The following is a 20,050-nucleotide window of genomic DNA, read 5'->3' as shown; positions in this document are numbered from 1 at the left end:
TGCTTCCCTGCTTCTCCTGCTGATTTGCACAGAAAGCACATGGGATACTTGTCTCTCAGCGATTAGGCTCTGCATTGCCTATGCTTACTTGTTTTTCCTCAAGGAGGCACAGCCATGCAGTATGCATATGGCTCTCCCTGTCCCAGCACACTCTTTCTGGAGCTCAGGGAACCTTAGTGGCTACACTAAGATGGTCTGGAGCACATTCTGTAGAGTGTGATGCATAGACAGAGGCTTAGGGAAGTTTACTTTTGTGGGGGACTAAGGCTAAGAGCTTCCCCCCCCACCTTATTGATGTCATTGAATGACTAAGGATCTGCATTATTTTGGGCCCCATAGAATCAGCCCACCAAATTCTTTTGGAATATCTCCTTTGAGTAGGTGCATACAAAGGCATTTTCATAGCTTTAAGGATCAAGACACTAAAATTACACAATAGCCAGACTCCCTCTCACCCCTCTGCTGATAGGGACGACTCTTCTGGGATGGCCTGCTTGCTGCAGGGCTTCTCATGTAATACTACATTTGTTTCAGTGTGTCCCACTTGGATGTACACATATGTAAAGGGTTTTGAGGGAGCAGCTAAAGGTCATTGTGTTAATCGGTTTTCATTGCTATAACAAAATGCCAGAGAAAAATCACCTTAAAGGAAAAGAATGTTGATTCTGAATTACAGTTGTAGAAGTTTCTTTCCATGGTCAATTAGTTTCCCTGCTTCTGAGGCTGTGGCAAGACAAGTATGGAGGTGGAAGGATATTCTAGAAGAGGACTGCTTACTCTGTGGGAGCCAGGAAGCAAACAGGGGAAGTAGAGGAAAGGTCAAGGGTCCAGATTCTTTTTTAAATTTTATTTTTATTTGTGTGGCTGTGCATGTGCCAGCACATACACATGGACCTGTAGGTACCTATGGAAGCCAAAAGAAGGTGTCAGATCCACAGGAGTTGGTGACACAGGCAGTTGTGAGTCATTCAGTGTAGGTGCTGAGAATCAAACATGGGAGCTCTGTAAGAACAGCAAGAACAGCAAGTGCTCTTAACTGTTGAGCCATCTCCCCACCCCCCAAGAGACACCCTAAAAGTCATGTCCCCATAAGCTACTTTCTCCAGCTAAGTCATCCCTTCTAATGTCGCATTGATATGGTCATGCTCCAATTACCTCTCAGGCAGGGGGGTTGTGCCAGGGTCCAGGGGGAGAGGACATGACTTCATATTTAAGTCATAATCTTCACTACTTGCTTGACTGCTGTGTAAACCAAGTTCCTCTGTTCTGAATGTAGGGGCAGAATTTAAGAAATGCAACTCCTTCCAAGGATTCTGATGTAGCAGGTCAGGAGTAAAGTTTGGACATCTATCATGAGCAAGAAGATAGATGCATGTAGTTAGTATGACAAAAGTTATATTTTATTATGCTGAGGGTAATCACAATGGTTCACACTCTAAATTCCTAACTGTGGTCCTAAGTCTTATCTTCTCCAGGCTGCTTGCTACGTGTGTGATGTATCTTAGCTGAAGATCAGGGTCAGTCCCCAACAGAAGACTGATTCAGGGATCAGGATCCAGGAGAGACTCTCCAGCCCCAGGGCAGATCAAGTGTTATCTCTCCAGATGTGCAGAGCAGAGTATTGCTCTGGGTCTCTGCTCACATACTGCCCAGTGGGTGTCATGAAGTTCTAGGACTCAGTCTGGTTATCTTGGGTGAGTGATGTCACTGAGTTCTGGTTATCAGATGTAACCTTGAGTGTAGTGGGGATCCTGACTAAGCTATTCTTACATGTCTAAAGGACATTTTTACTGTACTCACTACAGAATCTCCTCTGTCCTTTATGATTCCCAGACTAGGTACAGATCAAGCTAAGAGCTACTACTTTGGCAGCTACACATGCCAGAGTCTAAGATCAAATCTATTGCTGGCTATATTTGTCTGGTAATGATGTGACTCTTATTTTTCTAAAGAGTGGCTAGTTTTAAAGATTCAAAGTTGATTCTTCAGTGTGTTAGAACCTGATTTGTCCAGATTTTTTTTTGAGTCAGGATCTCACTATGACTGACCTGGAACTTACTCTATAGATGGACAGACTGGCTTTATACTTGCAGTGATCCACCTGCCTCTGCCTCCAGAGTGCTGGAACTGGTGTGCCCCACTCCACTCAGCTCTGATTCCCTGAGTGATCTCCTCTTTGAAGGTAGCCCTACTTACTCTTGGCTCAACTTTTTTATAACGCTGTCTAAAGGGGCTACCAGATTTCACCTCCCTTACCAGTTCTCAATGCCCTCTGCTCTGTCATCAGTCACCTTTCTAAAATAAGAAGGACATGACTGTGGCCCACGAAGCCATAGAGCACATTTCCAGAACATGGATACTTCTTAGCATGTTGTTTCCTCATCCACACACACGCTTCCTCTAGTCCACAGCATTGAAAGTGCCTCCTGTTGTAAATTGTAATACAGTTCTTTATGGGGAATTGAATTTTCGCCAGGTTCTGTGCTGAGTGTTCTGTATGTCTGACAAACTCATGATGGCTTTGTATGTCCAGTTCCAAGACTTATTTGCAAAGCCTTTCTGCCCCAAGTTGTTCAGAGGGAGTTGCCCTTTCCAGCCATGCCCCTAGAGCTCTCTCAGAGTTTCACTTGCTGCATTGTAATTTTCTGTTCATGCTCTCTCTGTCCTTTGTAAGCTTTGTGATGCATTTGTCTTATCTCCTTGAGCAGAGTATGTACCAGAGGGAATGGGTGAGAGGGTTTGAGGTCAAACTCATAGTTATACCCAAAGAAATGTCTGGACATGGACGATTCCTTTTAACATTGGTTCAGTAGGCATAGTAATGTAGTTAACAATGAAGATATTTGGGCATAAAAATCAAATATATCTCAAAGACTCTCCTGTTACAGTCCTATGACATCATGCCAGGTAGCCTAGGACATCCCAAACCACAGGCAGTACAGCTGTCTAGCCTTCTGTGTTCAGCAGAACAGACCTACCTCTATATTGCTGCATCAATGGGTTTACTCTGTTACCAGAATGGGCCAAATTATATGACATCATCCATTTGAAGGATATTTCATAAAGGCAGCCAAATAGTGCCAGGAGAGTTTTTGTGGTTTCCCCCAGTGTTTTTACAGGCAGACACTGTAATCAGCTGTCACGATAGCTATAATCAATTAGCTTATGCAGTGTTTTTCTCCATCTGCTCTAATTGAACAGTTGATTTTGTTTGTATTTTCGCTTTTTCCTCTCTACTCATTCCCTGGGTGTTACTATGGAACCCTGTGACTAAGCCCCTATGACACCTGCTGCTGCCTTTTGTAGGGTGTGCAGTAAGTAACCCATTCATCCCCAGACCATTCTGTATCACACTGATATCTAAGAGAGCTTGTTCATTTAAAAAATGCATTTAAATTGACCTTCCTCCACAAAAGTAAAAGCCAAAACTGGAGTCATCTAGACTTGATGATTGTTTGCATGTAAAATGGCAGAGCACTGCATTTACTTAAGTCACTCTGGTGTTGTCATCCTTGGAACCAGTTAAGTGCAAATTGTGTTCCTCTGTAGCATCAAGGGGGAGATCTAGGACTTCTTAATATTGAGAGCTACTGTGCACTTCCTTGAAAAGATAGGAGCTGTGAGTTGCTGGTACTTAAGGAGAGCCTAGGGTTAATAGAAACAAGAAGGGAGAAGTGATGGTTACTAGGAAATACTTAAGCTTCCTTTGACACTGAGATTTCTCTCCGATAAATGACCCCACCAGGATGCTTCCCTGACGGTAGACCTGGGAACATGATTGGCGGAGTAGCCATGCAACTTGCACAGATATTTCAGTAGTGCTTTTTTCATGCCTACAACTATGGGATCCTAAGTTAGGGAGAAAAAGGAAAGTGAGACATAGGCCCTGCTTACAAGAGGCGTAAACTGCAGAGGAAATGGAAGGCTTGGACACCATCAGCAGTGTTGAAGATGGTGTGAGAGAAGTCTGTGCAGTGGAACTGGAAAAGAAAGCAGACACCTCCCGAAATGTTCCGCCATGTGCTCTAAAGGAAATCACCCTGACTTCTCAGTGTTCACAGGCTCATGTTTTGGGGTTCATTTTAAAGACCAATTAGAAGAGATTGACAGCAGCTCATACATGCTCAAGCATAGTTATTGTATGATGCTCATGTTAAAACAAAGGACCTCTTGAGAGTCACAGAGGATTGTCTCTGACCCCTTCCCTACCACACACACACACACACACACACACACACACACAGTGATACCCAGCTCTGCAGATGCTTACCCTGTAATACACTTTATTTTTAATATTTTGCATTTTTTGACAAATATTGTATGTGTGTAAACAACAGTGCACTGATGAAGCTCAGCCTCCTGATAGCCGCCCTCTCTCTTAACCCTCACAACTGTTAGTAATCACTGTTCTATATCTGGGTTGACATTTTTAGCTTTCACATATGAGATAACATGTGGTACTTGCTTTCTGTGTGTAGCTCATTTTGTTCAACATACTGCCCTCCATTTTTTGCAGCAAATGGCAAGATTCATTCTTCTTTGTGGCCGGATATTCTTTTGTACGTATCATGTTTTGTTTTGTTTTTTTGTAATTCATTCATGTGTTGATAAACAGCTAGGTTGATTTTTCACATCTTTGCCCCTGTTAATAGTGCTGTTAAAAAAAAAGACGCATAGGTATCTTTTTGATATCCCATTTCTTTTGCACACACACAGTTTTGTTTTATCTTTTAAGAACCACCACACTATTTTCTTATATACTTATGTACTTCTTTTTTTTGTTTTATTTGCTTAATTTCATGCATATTTGTGGCCTGAGTTTATATTTGGGAACCATGTGTGTGCAGGAGCATATAGAGGTCAGAAGAGGAATTGAATTTCTTGCCCCTGGATTTACAGATGATTATGAGCTGTCATGTGGGTGCTGGGAGCTAAATCCAGATCCTCTACAAGATCAGTAAGGGATCTGAACTGCTGAGGAGTCACTCCAGCCCCTACCACAGACATCTAAATCATCTCCAGATGACTTACTAATACCTAATTAAATACAAATACTATGTAAATAGTTGTTATGCTGTTCTCTTTAGGGAATAACAACACAGAAAATATCCACATTTAATATAATTTTACTTTTACAGACATTTTCAATGCCAGTTTGGTTGAATCTATGAATGTGGATGCAGGAATATAGAGAGATGTCTGTAAATCCAAAGCAAAGGCCACTCTGATGACTAATTTATCACCAATTCCTTATAAAACTTACCAAGGAATGAATAAAAACAAAAAGCTGAGTAGCTGGTATTAATTTCACAGAGTAGGTAGGAAAAGCCAGGATATAAGGGAAAGAAACCTGGTTATGGACCCCAGGACTTGTTGCCAGGTCTTGGGTCTTACAGTGAATTCCTACAATTCTACATTCTCTTGTATATGTGCTTGGAGATTTGACTGTGAATTTGTTGGTGTGCATTTTTCTTCTGCAAAGACTTAAGACAAAAAAGGAAACAACTAACAAGACCCCATATCCCCAGGTTTTAGAGCTGAGACCCTCATGGAGTGTTAGGCAAATCTTCGATGAGCACCTGTGACATTTCGTGCCAGGCACTGTGCTAAATGTCATAGTAAAATCAGACAGAGTCTCTGCATAGACTCTGGTTAAGAGGCCATTGTAATACAGAGTTTTCAATATAATGCAACCCTCTCAGCTGCTAGGAAAGAAATGGTTACCTAACCTTGAAAAGATGATCAAAGAAGAATCCCAGAGAAAAGTGCCTGACTGAGATGTGGAAGATCAATAACTCAGCCCTAAGGACTGGGTTGGAATGAATACTGGTCGCGAAAGTAAGACAGTGTTCTGTCTCAGCATTAGCAGTGAAGTAAGAGTAGTTCCACAGGCTTGAGATTCTACAAGTGTCTGTGGGAAGCTGGTTGTCAGGGAGGACCCAGATCAGGGAAGGATCTTATGTTCAGTTGGAGTTTGATGTTCAGTGTGAAGGCAGTAAGACCAGTTAAGTGAGTTTAAGCAAGAAAGGATCAGTTTTACCATTAGGAAAAAAAATCATGTTATTCCCATGGACAGGATGGATTGGAGGGAAGGTGGTCATTGAAAAGATAAGGCGTGGGCATCGTTGTCTAAGGAAGAGAGGTGGGTGAAGGCATCATCTACATGGCTTTTTTCACTGTCCTCTGCAGTGAGTAGTAACACAAGGTAGCAATTCCCAGCTTGTCCTTTTGGGAGACAATCTCAGTGATGAGGTGATTTTTGTCAAAGCATAACCCATATGCATTAAACATTCAGTTGGACATCTGTGTAGGAGATATTGTTGTCTATGATATAATTGATACCTGGTGGGTTTGAGAATTGCTTGCCCCAAATACCAAGAATTTGTGAGAAATCTCAGGGTTCATGTCAGTCACAGAAGTCGAGGGCTAGAACTGGGGTTTTCAACAGTCCATTAACCAGTTCTTTTCAAGGGACTTCTAAATCGACAGCTGTTAATAGATGAGCTTGCATCCCATTATTTTACAACGAGTGCCTGTTTTTCAATTGACAAGGTATTAATGTTAGAGGAGTTAGTCTGCTGTAGGGTTTGAGAGATAGTCACTGCATTCTACTGGGAGCTAGCCGATTCAGTGTTCGAATCCCACCTCCATTGCTGATTACCATTGTCCTTCTATACCTGTTACTTGATCTCTTGATCTAACCACTTTATCTCTGAAGAGGACATGATATGTATCACATAGAGTTAGATTATTGTTTAAAAAGGTAATAGGAAAAAGTGTAACAAGCTTCTGTAAATTGTTTGCTCACAATGGTTTCCTTTTATTCCTTCTGTGCCCTTCCTCTTTATTTGCCATATGGATCTGTCTTAGCCCCTTTTCAGCTTCTTCAATGTTCCTTCTCATTAAGTGTCCCTCTCCGCCTCCCTCCCTTCCATCCTTCTGTTTGACTGGGTCTTGCTGCTCAGCCCAGGCCAGTCTCAAATTCTGGATTCTCCTGTCTTACCCTCCTGAGTGTTGGGATTACAAGTGTGTACCTCCATGCCCAGACTATTTCTTTTTCTTACTCTCACAAGACATTAAACTGTTATTTTTAAATTTTTTATAGTTTCTTTTGTGTTTCAGATACTTAAACAACCATTTATTTTGTCAAGAAAATGCTTAGGAACAAATTGCTTTGAGTATGTGATCCTTAGAAAACACGTCCCACTAACATGCTGTTGAATTAAAAGCACATTCAATCCCACTCTAGCCACTTTTGATATTCAAAAGATGAACCATCCACCCAATGTCTGCCTGAAAGATGCATTCATCCTGAGCCAAGTTTCCCTTCATCTTTGCACTTTCCTGAGTGCTGCCACATACTCCATGCCCCAGTCAGAAAACAGTGATGTCAGGTCTCCCGAGACAGACTCAGCAGCGGAATTATTGAAGGTGCAATCACCAGAGCACAGCAGAGAGTTCTCAAAGCTTTCTGTTGTTGCTGTGTCCCTCCTTTTAAAATCATATTTCCCAGTGAATTTTTAAACACTACTAGGACTTAATGAACAATACTGGAGTATCTGCATTCTAAAAATATATTCCTTGTGCCAGTCTTTTAGTTTCCAAATAGTCTGATGCCCTAGCCCAGCTCATAGAACCTTCCACCACCTAGTTTCTTACATCCTTTTGTGCTCTCTCTCTCTCGCTCTCTCTCTCTCTCTCTCTCTCTCTCTCTCTCTCTCTCTCTCTCTCCTCTCCTCTCCTCTTCTCTCTCTCTCTCCCTCCCTCCCTCCCTCCTTCTCTCTCACTTCTCCACAACCCTCCCCCGTCTCTCCCAGCTACTATCATGTTAGGATATGAATACTACATTTCAAGATTTTTCTCTTCCTTCTCAAAATAATGTTTTCATGCCCATCCCCCAAGTAATTTTCCCCAGATGATCCTTCCACTCCTCTGGAAGTTTGCCTCTTTTGCAGACCTCTCCCATTATTCTAAGTTCTGTTTTATCTCTGCTTTTTCTGACTACTTCAACTTAAATTGGCTTTCTGTGTGTCCACTGTGGGACAGTGTGCTTTACATGAGAACTTTGGAGATGCAAAGGTTCAACTTGTTCCTAAAGTATGATACCAAAGAATTCTCATGAGATAGATTAGGCTTTCTATGTATTTTTTAAATTCACATGGAAAAACATGAAACCATTTTTTTTCAAGGCAGGGTTTCTCTGTGTAATAGCTCTGGATATCCTGGAACTCACTCTGTAGACTAGGCTGACCTTGAACTCACATAGATCTACCTGCCTCTGCCTCCTGAGTGCTGGGATTAAAGTTGTGCACCACCACTGCCTGCTCAGTGAAACCATTTTATAAATAGTATGGTAATATATTATATTGAGTTATATTTCCCGTGTATATGTTAATTCAGTTTCCAATCAAGTATTTAATGAACAAAATCATTTTTAAAATAAGCATATTTTTACTTTTTCCTTACAATTTTAAATGTGAACATTCTGTGGCAGAGCCACAGTCTTCCAATTATCTGTTCCCTGAACTCAGTTCCCTTTGGACTGCATACTCTGAATCTGGAGGGCAGTTGACTTTTTCCAATTGTTTCTGTCTAGGTAACAGCCAGACACAGTCCTGTAGGACAGCTATATGTATCTGGTGTAAAAAATCTGTTGTGGCCATAATGCCAACTATGATGCCCTGACCAAGAGTAGCAACAGAGAGCTAGTTAAACACAACTCTTAAAAGTAAGAGATATTCTCTATGCTGGAGCCATTCACATGGGGGGCGGGTGGGGGGGGTAAGAATCCCCTGTAGCTCTGAGAAGACTTGGGCCTTGGTATTCCTAAGATGCACCTAGGGTGGTAGCTGCTTCTGATGACTTGCACACAAAGCAAAGTTCCCTGGGAAACCTCACATAAAAACTGGCAATGGATAGACCCTTCTCTTAGTCTGCCCTGTGACTAGTCTAGACATGGTATTTGCATGGTGACCTTCATCTTAACGAAAATTATGTTTATCTGCCTGTCACTTTGTTCAAAATTTCAAGGGTAGAAGCGAGGTGTACTTATCTTGGTCACACACAGATATTAGTCAGCCCTATGTGACAAGTACAATCACTTGAGAATAAATAGAAAATACACCAGGAAACTTGCACGACTCCCACAGGGTGAGCTTGATCTATACCACAATGCCTGCTGCATGATGACAGTCAAATGACTCACAATGTCAAGTTGCACACAGACGTCATCCGATTACCTGGGAAGACCTCATTCTGCAGTAAATGAGGCCACAGAGGCATCCAGAGGAGAAACCTGGGAGGGTAGTCTTCTAACATCAGCAGTGTGGTACCTCTGCTGACCAGAGCATTCATAGCATCCACAGACCCTGGCTCGGATAAAGGCTTATAGGTGATATTCTAGCCTTTGAGTTGCCATACTCTTTTTGTGTATGCATGTTTGTGCCTGTGTGTGAGTGTGTATGTGCATGTTTGTGCCTGTGTGTGAGTGTGTGTGTGCATGTATGTGTATGAGTGTGAGTGTGTGTGAGTGTGTGTGTGTGTGTAAGCCAAAGAACAAAGTTGATTGTTAATCCTCAGGTGCTATCTACTCCATTCTTTAAGAGTTGGCCTCCCAGCCGGGTGGAGATGGTGCACGCCTTTAATCCCAGCACTCGGGAGGCAGAGGCAGGCGGATCTCTGTGAGTTCGAGGCCAGGCTGGACCGACAGCCTCCAAAACAATACAGAGAAACCCTGTCTCGTAAAACCAAAAAAAAAAAAAAAAAAAAAAAAAAAGTTGGCCTCCCATTTGCCTGGAACTCACCAGTTTGGGCTGGTTGGCTCATGGGTCCCAGGGATCCTCCAGTTTCTGCCTCCTTAGCCTTTCCAGTCCTGTAATTGCCAGAATGTGCTACCACACCCAGCTTTTTTTTTTCTTTTTAAAATGAGTCCTTAGGGAACCAAATCAAGGTCCTCAAGCTTGCACTGCAAGTACTTTTCCAACTAAGCTACCACCCCAGGACTGACAAGCTGTAATAGATTTTTTTCACATGTGCATGAGGCAAGAAAGAATCTGGTTAACTTTGAATTTCATACAGAATTTTGAGTGTACAGTGTAAGAAAGAATGTGAGGAGTGAGTGACTATTAAGGCTGTGATAATAGTACAGCCAGGCAAGCTCATAGTATGTAAGTTATGTGGCCTAATCTAAGTATCATCTTTTCTATTCATCAAAAGAGGACAATAGACTATAAGAGATAGTTTGTGTTAAATATTTACTAAATACTGTGGCACACGTTTGTGTCTATAATTATTAGCTGTGTTTATTAGTACTGCAAATGATAGCATTTAAGTCTTTGTTGTCTAATATTACATTTGGGTTTATTTTTATTTATTTGCAGTGTGTTATTTTTGGATTGTATTGATATAAAATGACTCTGCATAGTCTCAGATTTGTGCCACTACTGAAAAAATATGTAGAAAACTTAAAAGACTGAGCTGATGACCTGAACAAGGGGGAGATCTTGGACCCCAGACGGATGGCTGAGAGGCCAGCATGGAACTGATCCAGATACCTGAATGTGGGTGTCAGTGAGGAGACTCAGGCAATCTATGTGGTTTTGGGGTAGTAGATCAGTATTTATCCCTGGCACACAAATGGACTTTGGGGACCCATCCCACAATGAGGGATGCTTTCTCAATCTGGACACTTTGTGGAGGGCCTGGGCCCTCCCGGGAACGAAATGACAGACTCTAGAGATCCCCCATGGAGGGCCTTACCCTTCCTGGGGAATGGAGTGGGGATTGGGTGGGGGATGGGGGAGTGGGCGTGGAGGGGAGGGAGAGGGAGCTGGGACTGACATGGGAAGCAAGATTTTTCCTAATTTAAATATATAATAGAAAGTGTAAAAAAACTAAGCTGAGTGTCCTCTGAGTCACTGTATTTACACAAGTGTGCTCATGTCACTTAGAAATTTCAACTATTCCATCCACAACTGCAGATAGAAATATGTCATTTCATTAGTCTCTGATTGCCTTTTCTCTCCATCCATTGTGCTTATTCTTTATTCCAAAACTTACCCATTTCCATGCACTATGTTATGGTGAAATTATCAGCTCTATGTGTCTTTTAAAATATAATGATGTGCATGGGTGCCCTGTCTGCGCTTGTCTGCACACCACATGCATGCAGTGCCCATGGAGGCCAGAGGAGGGCATCAGATTCCTTGAACCTGGAGTTACAGATGGCTGTGACCCACCACATGGGTGCTGGAGATTGAATGCCAGTCCTTTGGGAACACAATCAGTGCTCTTAGGTGCTGAGCTAATTCTCTGGCCCTATGCATCTTCTTGAACAAATAAAATGTATTTTGTGACCATGTGTCAATTCATTGTAAGCTGTGCTTGAGTCTAACTTCATGATACAGTAACTTCTCTTTCTCTCATCTGCTTTCATGAGCCCCATTTCCATCCTATGGTATTTTCCTCTTTAACACTTTCTTGCAAATGCTTTTCAAAATCCAAAGAGAGCTTAGAACAGGGAACAGGACAGTCTAGTATAATATGGGCAGTGACGTGACTATTTTTCTATTGCTGTATGAAACACCATACGCAAGGAAATGTATAGAAGGAACAGTTTATTTTGGGTTTCGGGTACAGAAGGTTAAGAGTCCATCACCGTTATGGCCAGGAAATATGGCCCCAGGCAAACATGGCAGCTGGTCAGCAGCTGAGAGCTCATCTCAAACCACAATCAAGCGGAGATTGTTTTCAAGTGCACTGTGAAAAAACAAAACCCGCAAACCCATACCCAGTAATATTCTTCCTCCAGCAAGGCCCATATCATCTAAATCTACTGAAATAGTATTACCAACTAGAAACTAAGTATATAGATGCCCCACAATATGGGGGACATCTTCAAGCCACCAGAGACGCAAAAGGCAGAGGTAGAAAACCCTTGGTGGAAAAGCTAGCCTAATTTTTAGACTGTCTTTTCAGTCGCTGCCTTCTTAGCCTAGAAACTTCTCTTTCTTGACAAATGTCTAGGGAAGTTAGGTATCATCTTTGTGTTCCAAGTGATTTGTGGGAAATTCAATCCAGGCACAGCTCCCGAAGACCTGAGTATCAGTAGTTAATTGAAGAGTCAGGGTTCACTTTCTGAAGCAGAAGCCAAGACAATTACATAACTGAATGTTCTCTGCTGAGAACAAAATCTACTGATGCTCAGGAAACTAAATTAAGCTCCCAACGTACCTCTAGTCGCTAAGCATCATGGGAAGTCTGAATAATATTACTAACACCAGGGTAATGATTTCAATGATGCCCAATGAAACACTGATCTTCATCTTCTAGCCAGTGGGATTTGAAAGTCTGTCCAATTAAGTGGCCAGGAAACAGTAGCTGTGGTTGAGCTGAACTTTACAATGTGGTTTGCTGTTTAATGAGCCATCTTGTTAAAACCTTTTTTTTCTTTTTCTTTTTTAAAATTTGGCCCTAGATACTCTGCTGTGAAACTTTTCTTTTCTTTCAGGAAGATTATCTATTGATAAAGAATTGCATGGTGAGCAAGATAAGAAAATGAATGGATAAAACTGGATGTGAAGGGAAAAAAGAAAGCAATGTGATTGAGTATATGCCACACATGCCAAACATTTGGCTATTTTCCCAATAAGCCATTAAGTGAAGGTCATAGAAATGGGCACTAGCAGCCTCTTATTATATACCATGAAAAGCAGACCACAGTACAAAGTTCTGGCTTATTCAGCTGGCATGTGGCAGAGCTAGCACAGCACTTCAAAAAGTATGTCCACTACTCCCAAATAGCCTTGAATGCTGACTTTTAATAACTCAGTTTTCCTAGTTTGTCATCCTATAAACTCATGGTTCTAAAATAGATGCTTATATCTTCAAATTTTAAAGCTAGATTGTAATAATACCAATGAAGTAAGTACGTTGAGGAAATACGTATTTCTATGGAAATAACAAAAGATATTTCAAATTAAGCAATTTTAGATCATTAAAAACAAGGGATATTTATACTTGTGCCTCACCAGCAGGCAGGCCATAAACTTTTGCCTAGAAAAATATGTTTCCTAGAGTCCCTATGTAGTAAAAAAAACTAATAAATTTAGTGAATTTACAGTCTTTTATTTTTTTAATGGTCTTTTGATACAAGGTTTCTCTGTATAGTCCTGGCTGTCCTGGAACTGCCAATATAGATCAGGTTGTCCTTGAACTCACAGATCTCTGCCTGTTTTTAAACTTTTAATCGTGTGTACATGTTTATCTCTGAGTATGTACAGGTGTTTGAGGAAACCAAAAGTTTTCGATCTCCTGAAGTTGAAATTAATAGCAGTTGAGTGCCACCCAATGTGAGTTCTAGGAATCAAATGTGGGTTCTTTGCAAGAGTAGTGTGTGCTTTTAGTCAACGTGCCATTTCCTCAGCCCCCACAAGGGGTATTTAATTTGGTTATGCATAAGGCCAGTGTTACAAGAAATTTGTGATTAGATTATATTGAAAATGAGCTTCAGAGATCCCATCTTCCTTTTTTCCTTCCTTCCTTCCTTCCTTCCTTCCTTCCTTTCTTTCTTCCTTCCTTCCTTCCTTTTACTTGGTGTGGGGAGGAGGGCAGTGCTCACACCTTTCATAGTATATAGCAATTTCTTCATTTCTTCACTGATATTTTTTCCCTATCAGGTGTTTAGTGAGTGATTTATAACATATTGCTCGGTTCTCAGCACACAGGCTACTGATGCAAATATGACTCACTGATTCATTTAATATTCACAGGTAATTACTGAGCATCAAATAGGTTCTGGAAATACTCTTTTCATTAGGGCTGGTTTGTGTATCACAGGTTTTCCATTGCTACAGTGGATCTTCCAAAGGTGTTTTGCATCTATCTTTGAATGCAGTGTAACTGCTAAAACCATAGAGTTTCCAATAATGAATAATAGCTGGCGTTTATCACATGTTTCCTAGGAGCCAAATCTAATAATGAATGTTTTGACATTATAATCTTCAGAACAGTCTCTGATAGAATACAATTAACATCACTCTTTTTCACAGACAATAAGCTCATAGCTTAGACAAATTAGTATGTAGTTTGGTCAATGACATATAACAAATAGGCCAGGCTTCCTGATGTAAAACCAGCATTCTTTTCTAATATTCTCTGCCTTCTGGAAACTTCCATTCCATTAGGATTCTTCATCCTATGATGGAAGGTATTCAACTAGTCACAAAAGCACCTAGCTTGCCATGTGCCACACAGCGCTAGATATTGGACGCATGTAGCAGTTTCTGCCTTTTAGACTCATAGTCTGGTGAAAAACAGATTCAAAATGAGGAAACCCTAAGAATAAGTGATTCCTACTTGTGGAAACATTTGGACACAAATGGCTTGGCAGCCAGAACCTCAGCCCTGTCTTCTGTCTGCCTTTTATGGATAACCTCAGGCATGCCACTAGATTCTAAAAGGCTATTTTACTGTATTTAAAACTGCAGTGAAAATATGATCCATGTCATGTAGTTAGCTTTGAGGATTATATGTATGCACTTTACATACATTTATGATTCTATGTAGTAGTCACCATGCTCCCATGGTTACTTAGAGATCTTAACTGTGGTGTCATCTCTAACATTCAGGCTTGTGTATTTGTCTGCCAAACTAACTCAAGACGTTTGTGCAGCAACCAGCTTCATGTAGGTCTAACGAGATAATCACTTTGCTGTAGTTGCCACACCTATCACTCCTCTCTACCCAAGAGTCCACTCACCACCTTGGTATGCACAAACTGGAAGTACAAGGGAGTCGACTCCCTGTGTGGCAACTCTTATAATTAGCAGGGAGGGGATGGGGCTGAAGGATGTAAGCATAGTAGATCTCCCCCTCATCCCTGGAATAGGAAATTCTGAATCGCATTATGTATACTACTCAGAGGTCCCAGAAGGAAAGACTCCCAGTTGTCCACAGCAATATACAATAATTCAGCTCATGACACATCTTAGGCTGTGTCTTCCTCCTCTTCGTTGATCATGCATCTTCGTGCTTGCCTGACATTGCAGCTCAAAACGGCCTATCATATGCAAATAGCCGAATAACTTCCTGGCAGCCTTTCAATCAGGCTCTGTTCTCTAGAGGATTGTAGAAGTGGAGTTAGGGGTGGCAAGAAGGGAAAGCTGGAACTTTGTAGGCTAAGAAATAGTTCTAGATCATTACCATCTCACACACTGGATTTTTTTTATAATGTCCTTGCCAAGTGTTCATCTTCAACATGTCCATTGAGAGAAATGTATTCTTTCCAGTGCTAGTAGCAAGAACTTCTATAGCCTTTATGCCTAGAGTAACACCTGACATGGAATAGGGGATTAAGTAGTTTCGATGAGTTGTAAGTTAAAAATTTGTTGGCTTTTAAAATTTGTTAAAAATTATGTTTATACAATAGCTGCAAACCTGCCTTCCTTTGCCTTTTGAGGCACTAGACATAATTTTTCAAGAATACACATATGTTTTCATAAGCTTTGAGTCTTATTTTTTCCACAAGGAGTTCATTGTCAGGAGACCTGTAAATCTTTTGATTGCATGTTTAAAAAAATGAGTTAATGGGAATAAGTAGGAACTGTGAATTCTACCTTATTTAATTGTCATAGGACCTTCCCCCTCAGATTTCATCATATTAAAAAGGAGATAGTGAGCTGGGCGTTGGTGGCGCACGCCTTTAATCCCAGCACTCGGGAGGCAGAGGCAGGCGGATCTCTGTGAGTTCGAGGCCAGCCTGGTCTACAAAGCGAGTTCCAGGACAGTCTCCAAAACAATACAGAGAAACCCTGTCTTGAAAAACCAAAAAAAAAAAAAAAAAAAAAGAGATAGTGTCTTCAGTAGATGACAGGGAGTTACAACCACAAAATCTTAACAATATGGTGTCCTAAGTAAGATCTGCACAATGATACCACTGGTTGACATCTAATGTGGATGTGAGAAATCTCACAAGGTCCCACTCCTAGATAAAGAGCTATAAACTATTAATGACTGCAAAAAGAGAGAGAATCAGTTTTCTCCAAAGATGGTCCCTTGCTAGTTTATCGAAACCCAACTGGTCATCCCCAAACACATGTGCATGAGAGCAATACTAAATAGACTCAGGTGTGTGTGTGTGTGTGTGTGTGGTGTGTGAGTGTGTGTGGTATGTGATGTGTATAGTGTGTATGTTTGTGTGGTGTGAGTGTATGGTATGTACGATGTGTGATGTGAGTGTGTTGTGTGTTTGTGGTGAGTATGGTGTATGTGAGTTTGTGGTGTGTGTGTGATGTGTATGTGGTGTGTGTGGTATGAGTGTATTGTGTGTGGTGTGTATGTGTGAGTGTGGTGTATGTGAGTTTGTGGTGTGTGTGGGGGTATGTGTGATGTGTATGGTGGGTATGGTATGAGTGTGTGGTGGGTATGGTGGATGTGGGTTGGTGGTATGTTTGTTTTGTGTATGGTGTGGGTGTGGATTGGTGTGTGGTAGGGGGTGTGGTGTGTATGATGTGTGTTATATTTGTGGTTGTGTGTATGTGGTAAGTGTGTGATGTGTGTGGTGTGCAGTGTGTGTGAGTATATGTGATGTATGTAATGTGAGCGTGTGTGAGTGTGTGGTGTGTGTGGTATGAGTGTGTTTGTGTATAACAAAAATGTCAAGAGGCATGGTGCTTTTGATTTACTCAGTTCTCCATGATTACCTATTTAGATTATTCCTTTTTTCCATTGCCATAGTACACATTAGTTGATATTGGTATGGGGTATTTATACAAGTTTTTGGAATCCTTATCTAAAAATTATCATTTTCCAGATAGTTGCATGAAGAAGCATACTACTTAGAATGTTAAAAAAGAGTTACTAAAATTCTCGTGTGCACCATCTCATTTCTTGACATTAAACATCACAATTTGTGTGCTTAGGTTCAATAGTCTCATTTCAATTCCTGGTCACCAGGTTGTGGGATCTCTGTGATGTATTAAAGCAGATTCCCTTTATAGTCCATTGTAAGTGGCCTTCAGTATAAACACATCTGTGATCTGAGGAGCTGATGTACTTTTCCCAATAAAAGACCCCAGGCTAAAAAGCAAGGGCATGGGGTTTTCTAAGGGCCATACAAGAATTCAGGCTTGTCTGTGAGATGCTTGAATAGCACTGATGTGTGCAAAGGATGATGCATTTCCACCTGCTAGACCAATGCACCACGTTGTTACTATCTATAGTGCATTTGGGAAGGAGTAACATTCCTTACCAACTGAGAACCAAGTGTATTTGATTTCTTTCTATCAACCTTTCTAGGGATGTTTCCATGACTTATTTTTTAATGCTTAAATTTAGCAAACCTCAACCATTAGCATCTCTTTCTGTCCCAGGTCAACAGACCTGAAATAACTTGAAACTTTTGAAAGGTAATACATTAGTGGACCTTGACTGATGCAGGATCACTAGCTCCTGAGGAAATTTTTCACACGCATCTAGGAAAGGCAGGGGAAAAGAGGATGATGGGGTGGGGGGCAGAGCAGGAGAGGGTACTTATTAAATCAAAATCAGAGGATCCTCATGCTTGGTTCAACATGATAAAAAAACTGTAGTTCTTTCTGAGTCGAATCCCAGCAAGTGCATTTTACACAACAGTACAGACTGACTGGCTGTTTTGGTGCCTTTACCCATGCCCAGCTTCCTTCAGATCTGTCACTTCTGAGGCTACCCTCCAAATGACCTCCTTCACCTGCATTGCCTGCCACTATTGAAGAACCATGCCACTCTTTGTCATCTATACTACTAGTCATTCCATAGACTCAATCCCCAGAAGATGAGTCAAAGTCTATAATCTCTTAGAAATTAAGATTCACAAATGTACAAAGAAAAAAATCCCCAGTTCTCAACTTACTTAAGTAGAAGACATTTGCAATGGTACATGTGTGGAACACCTCCATTTTACCATACTCTATAGAAAAAAGTAAAAAAAAAAAAAGCTTTAAGGCAGAACTAACTCTGTAGCTTTCTGAACTAGAATGAAGTATCTTTTAAAATATGTTTGTTGTTGTTTTGTTGTTGTTGTTGTTGTTAAATGACGATAGGGTAGTTACTGACAAATCCTGTGCTGACTTGAGAGTTAACACTGAGTTTGCAAAGATGCTTAGGCTCCTGGCAAGACAAAGCAAGGTGCCATCTCAGAGGTATCTTACAATCCTTGCCAAGGAAGTAACCTGTGCTTCCACCACAATAGTAACTCTTCTACCCTCAGGACGTTCCTGCGACCAAGCAATGCTGGCTATAAACTTCTCATTTTCAAGTTGATGCACCAAATGTTGTGTCCCCATGTTAAACACACCAAATCACCTAAACTTCCTTTTTCACTTGGCCCTATGTGATGTGACTCCTGGCCCTGCTTGTGGCCTAGCTCACTGACCTGCTAAGACCCAGCTGCATAGGCATTCACCCCTCTATCCTGTTATTCCCTATATCCATGACCATCTGGTGCTTTTCTCCTAAAGGCCTCTAATATACACATTCCAAGCCCTGTGTTGAACATAAGCAGCCCACAAAGCCCTGTACTATCCTTGGGGCAGATTTACCATTACCCTTTATGTACCAGAGTGCTTGCACTGACTTCTGCTACAGTTTTCCCAGTGCCATGTTGCCTTTTTTGTTTCATCCCCCATCTTGGGCTAAGAAGACTTTTGTGCATAAACACTGTGTCTTACTTCTCCTGGTTTTCTTTGTCTGATTCAAAGCCTGGCCTAACGTAATTGCTCTCTAGAGACACTGGAGTGGATCAATGAAAAGAAAGGTAGTAAAGATAACAGCTAACGTTAACTACATGTCTACTTATGTTCCAAGCATTGTCGGAAGCTCCAATGAATTCTGATCTTCATAGTGTTGATATTAAGTAGGATTCTATTTATCCTGACTTTGCCAATGAGAGAACTGAAGTTCAACAGAATCAAGTTACTCAACTAATGATTGACAGAATCTGTGCTCAGATCTATCTGCTTTTTAAGTTGAAAATTTTGACCATACTTAACAATATGGTAGCTAAACAAGTGAGCCTCCTGCCTGCTCCTTTTATAGAGCATTGAAGGACAGTCATACCTAACAAAGACCAGACATGTACTGTTCCCACTAAAGTGACCCAAATGGTACTTTTCTGCAATTAAAAACAAACTAGTTACCATAACTCTAGGTAAAATAGGAACATGAAAACAATTGCTTGAATTGCAGTACCTAAATACTCAGGAATCATTGTAATTTCCTAAATTGTAATTTCCTAACTTTTAAATCTTCTGAGCAAAAAAAAAATGTGTATCCCATATCCCATTCTATAACTATAAGAGGTTCTATTCACATAGGGTTTTTGTTTTGTTTTGTTTTTAGTAATTCTCAACCCGTTGTCACATTTTTCAATTACTCCATCAAACTATATTTTAAAGGCATAGAAGCCCCTGCAAATGCACAGTAGATAAAAGGACATTTTATTGATTTCCATTATCATTTTTAAATTTTGTTCTGTGGCATTCTTATTTTAAAATCATTTCTAGTTCTTGGAATCATGGTTCAACCAGGTTCTGCATTGCAGTTGCCATCCTTTCCTTTGTTCCTGGGTTCCTGGGCAAAAGGGTCCACCTTTATTTTTGGCTTCACATTTTCCCAGGGTCTCTGGGAATTTCTGGTAGAATGACCTAGAAGGAAATCGTAAAGTCCTCTTAGTGTCTCTGCTCCTCAAAGAGTCTTTAGGACCTGCTTGGATCATAACTGAGCTGAGTGATATACCTTGTATTTTTATTTTTATTCTTTTGGTTCAGATACTATTCTGTTTCCGTGGTATATTTGGGCTTCTATTTCTCTATACCTGTCTGCCTTTATTGTAATCTTTGAGGTGTCTGCTCTAGTCAGGAGTAGTGATTTGTGGTAAGCTTTGGGAAGCTGTATCTTAGCCACAGTCCCCAGAGTCTCTGATATTAGAATGTATTCAAATTTATTTTTCCCTTGAAACCCATCCAACCCCAGTCAAACAATCTTGAATACGGGAAGAGCGGCTGATGTTTGGAGG

The 20,050-nt window shown here is 40.9% G+C and overlaps 1 protein-coding gene across 15 annotated transcripts in view; it reads left to right on the top strand.

The window, feature by feature from the left end:
* Positions 1 to 20,050, top strand: part of Dlg2 (discs large MAGUK scaffold protein 2) — a 1,919,116-nt gene that overhangs the window by 1,685,402 nt on the left and 213,664 nt on the right. The gene's annotated exons all lie outside the window — the stretch shown is intronic.

Source organism: Mesocricetus auratus, unplaced genomic scaffold (assembly GCF_017639785.1).
Source record: "Mesocricetus auratus isolate SY011 unplaced genomic scaffold, BCM_Maur_2.0 Super-Scaffold_4256, whole genome shotgun sequence".
Lineage (NCBI taxonomy): Eukaryota > Metazoa > Chordata > Mammalia > Rodentia > Cricetidae > Mesocricetus > Mesocricetus auratus.
The sequence above is the reverse complement of the archived record's forward strand: the minus strand, read 5'-3'. Positions and strand labels throughout refer to the sequence as shown.